We start from the raw sequence: 4,255 nt of genomic DNA, 5'->3' as shown, positions 1-4,255 counted from the left end.
CCCGCCCTCCTCGGCGCTCCTGATTGGACAGTTCGTGCAGTCTTCCTCATAGGCGCTGATTGGCTCCTGCTCCGCCGCGCTCTTCGCAACCTGGAAAGACTGACCTGCGTAGAGAGTTGGGGTGATTGTTACCCTGGATTTTCTGGACAAGGCTGTCTATTCCAATTGCTTTGACTTGCTTTCCTCTTTTTTTGGACCAGGAATGAAACTACCTCGCGTTTGTCGGGCAGGCACTGAGCCTTATCCTGGGCTCCAATAACTTCACCTTGCCTAACAAGACTTGCGCTTCAGCAGTGTATTCCTCGCTTTCCAGAGGTGCTCGTTTTCCTAGTGGACTGACTGTGCTCTTCCTGCAGTGGGGTTCCTTGTGTGCTGAAAAGGTTCCTATGTAGGCCAGAGTGTATTTCCTGGTCTTTCCAGGCAGGGAAGAGCGCAGTGCAGCAGGAGCCAGTCAGCGCCTAGGAGGAAGGCTGTAGGAGCTGCGCGTTCTCCGCCTCAGACCCGCCTCACCACGCAGTGTGTCCTGTGGAGGGATCAGTCCTCTGCCGGAAGAAAACACCATGAGAGCAGGACAGGTCTGTCCGGCTGGACCCGAAGGGCCGCCGAGGCCACCAGCACAGGCATGCTTGCAGCAAGCAGCGAGATCTTCACTTCAGGCTGGCTGCAACCTGGCCAACGGCAGCAAGCCCTTGACCACGAAAGAAGGAACAGTCAGTTTTGTACACTAGCCTGAGGCATGGGAGGGGGCATTTCACTGAGGAGGATAGAAAATTTTAAGATTTTCAGGGGTCATGGGTAGGTCCGGTGCCTCTGTGTGGAGGGCAGGACAGCAGCGTTCTGCTGAGTCTCAGTGGCGTTCTATAGTGGGACCCGCCTGGGGGACGTGAGGTGACAGGATTTGCTGACCTTCAGGGCGGCAGTCTGTACAGTTGCAGTTTCCTGTAAGCCTGAGAACAGGCTGGGAGCCGTCCAGCCTCTCATGCTGAGTGAGGGGCTTTCTTGTTTGAACAGACTGGTCTGACAAAGTGTTCTCTTCAGGTTGGGAGGGTCTAATTGTGAGGACCTAACAATATCAGGACCAAATGGAATACAGGGAAGGGTGGCTGTTTCACAGATAAATATTTGTGAATGAAGCAGCTCTATCTCGACTCATTTTCATTCAAGAAATTGAATACATGCCACCCCTATACAGTTGTAATGTAGATGGAGAAATCAGAGCAACATAAGAGCAATATTCTACGAAACAGGAAAAAGAAACAGGCAAATATTCCAATTCCTTTTGACACCCTTATATTTCATCCAGGATCAAAAGAGGAAAAAGAAAACCCTGAATGTCAAAGATAATTATATTACCAGGCATGAGGGCAGAAATGATTGTTGTAATGGACCCAATGTTGTAGGCAGCTGAGTTAGATAGAAACAGTACAGGCAGGTGCAGGTTCAGCCTGGATCCCCAGGCACACCACCTGGCCAGCATAGGTGGGCGTCCACTGCGAGGCCCCAGTACAGGGTGTGGTGATGTGGGCCTGTGATCCCAGCACTTGGGAGGTTGAGCCAGGAGGATCCCTTTGAGTTCAAGACCAGCCTGAGGGCTACAAAAGTGAGTACAAGGCCAGTCCAACTGCATAGTGAGACCCTGTGTCAAAAAAATAAAAAATAAAAAAGATTGTAGGCAGTTAATCAGGGTGGGCCCACAAGGAGCCAGTATGAAGAACAAGATACCTTGCACCTGTAGGAAAGACAGGCACACCTGACATAGGCCAGACCTCAAGACAAAGGATTAAACAAATGCAGCCACATCTCTCCCTAGGGATAGATTGAAGGGACTGGCATTCTAAATAGGTATCAATCACCTTGAAAGAGCCAGGAGGAGTTATCAACTCAATCCCCTACAGCTGAGCCCCTGTTCTGTACTCCTGTCTGCTTGCTAAGTGACTCCCTTCCCCATTTGACTTGCTACACACTTTGAGCTCCATTTAATGTTATCTGAACAATTGGGCTTGTAATTTTATTGGTTGACAGTAGTTTTGTCCCAGTTCAAGCCCACCTAGTGAGTTCCTGTGTTTCCCACCTTACAGCTGCTTCTCCACGTTTTGCTAAAAAAAAAAGTCTCTAAAAAACATAGGTTTCTTGAACCCACTGGATCTCCTTCTCTTCCTTTCTCCAAAAGAAGCTTTCTTTCCCCCAATAAATATATTCTTCTCTTAACCTCCATTGTTCCCAAAATTCACTGTTCAGTGTTAGAAAATACCACCTTGATATAGGGGAAAATGAAACTCCTGACCTGAAAGGTACCTGGGATCAGTGTGTTTTCTAAAACCGAAGAATGAATTTTAGGAACAAATGGAGATTATGAGCAGAATATATTTATTGGGGGAAAGAAAGCTTCTGTCCAGGACAGGGACAGGAGGGGGTGCCCAAGCGGGTGCTCCCCAGGAAGCTGTCTCTTCCAGGGACTTTTATAGAGGAAAACTATTGTGGGTCTAAGGTGCAGAACATGGGAACTCACTTAGGTGGGTATGAGGTGGGACAAAACTATGGTCAACCAATGAGATTTTAAGCACCATTGCTCAGGTAAAATTGATTAAGTCCAGGACCGAATGGGGAAGGGAGTCAGGTAGCAAACGGGTACGAATATAGAACAAGACTTTGTCCAGTAGCCAGCCGGTAGCAGGTGGATTAGTGACTCTTACCGACTTCCTCAAGATGATGATCAATCCCGGATTCTCATCTTAGGGAGGTCAGCATTTGTTTGATCTTTGGTCTTTAGGTCTGGCCTACAGTGGAAGCATCCACCCCTCTTACAATTGTAAGGTATCTTGTCTTCTTTGTTATCTCCTTTGAGGGCAGGGCCCTGTCTGACTGCGTCATCCCAGGTATCTTTCAGGTTGGGAGTTTCCTTCCCTATAGGACCACACTCGATCCTCTTGTTCACTTCCTGGTGAGGACGCAGGGATCTATAAAGAATTAGAGCATAGCTCTACATTCCCTGTAGTTTTGTGATAGGCAGCTGAATTGGATAGAAATATTAAAAGCAGTCAGACAGGGCAGGCACTCAAAGAAAGGAGAGAGCACAGAAGACAACATACCTTTCAACTGGGAGAGAGATGGATGCGCTGACTGTGGGCCTGGCTAAAGACCAAAGATGGAACAAATGCTGGCCTCCCTAAAGATGAGCATCAAAAATTGATCATCACCTTGAAGCCAGGAAGAGTCACTAATCCCACCACTACCACCTGGCGACTGGATAAATTACTGTTCTATATTCATGCCTGCTTGCTATGTGACCTGTTTGCCCATTTGGTCCTGGATTTAATCAATTTTGCCTGAGCAATGGTGCCTGTAACCTTACTGGTTGACCACAGTTCTGTCGTTCCTCATGCCCACCTGAGCGAGAACCCATGTTCTCCACCTTAAACTCACCTTACCGCATGGTTTTACTCTATAAAAATACCTTCAAGAGACAGCTTCAGGGGTAACCCACTCGGATTCCCTTCTGTCTCAGAAGCTTGCTTTCTTCCAATAAATATTCTGCTCCTTTTTTTTTTTTTTTTTTGCAGAACTGGGGATTGAACTCAGGTCCTTGTGCTTGCCAGGGAAGCACTTATTCCACTGAGCCATCTCCCCAGCCCCAATATTCTGCTCTTAACCTCTGTTTGTTCCTGAAATTCATTTTTCGGTTTTAAAGAACCCAAACTTGTCTGAGGTAGCTTTCAGGTTGGGAGTTTCATTCCCCATATCAGTTTCCTGTCACCCTTTGAAATTATCCGGCTTCCAACATTAATATTCTGCCAGCTATGGTGGTGTACACCTGGAATCTCAGAACTTGAAAGGCTGACAGGAGAATTGTCATGTGCTTCAAGCCAGCCAGAGCTAAGTGCAGGAGGTCAAGGCCAGCTGATAGCACTTAACGAGATGCTGTCTCACAGGGTGGGGGGAAAGGCCCACAAAACACCAATATTCATAAAAAGAGAATATGCAGTGCTGTGTGAAACTCTTGCTTGAGATGTGCTGGTTTCGGGGAAGCCTTCAAGGTGACTAGCTGAGCCATGCTGGTGTGATCTGACAGACCAAACCTGCCTACTGTTCCGCTGAGTCTCCCTTCCTGTACTCAGGTTCCTGCCTCACATAATGTAACTACACTTTTCTTCACTTTTATTTACCACGTTTCTGCTTTGGAGGCAGTGAAACATACAGTGCAATGTCTTAAATGGCAAGATGTCTTGTTTTTGGATTTTTAGCACTGGAGATCGAG

General features: G+C 47.4%; 1 long non-coding RNA gene across 1 annotated transcript in view; it reads left to right on the top strand.

Moving 5' to 3' along the window:
* Window positions 1-105: 105 nt before the first annotated feature.
* LOC111814150 overlaps window positions 106-4,255 on the top strand; it is a 5,460-nt gene continuing 1,310 nt past the window's right edge. The window contains exons 1-2 of the long non-coding RNA XR_002819207.1: window positions 106-315; window positions 421-575. This is a non-coding gene — a long non-coding RNA (uncharacterized LOC111814150). The remainder of the gene's footprint in view (window positions 316-420; window positions 576-4,255) is intronic.

Source organism: Octodon degus, unplaced genomic scaffold (assembly GCF_000260255.1).
Source record: "Octodon degus isolate 3935 unplaced genomic scaffold, OctDeg1.0 scaffold00274, whole genome shotgun sequence".
Taxonomy (NCBI): domain Eukaryota; kingdom Metazoa; phylum Chordata; class Mammalia; order Rodentia; family Octodontidae; genus Octodon; species Octodon degus.
The sequence above is the reverse complement of the archived record's forward strand: the minus strand, read 5'-3'. Positions and strand labels throughout refer to the sequence as shown.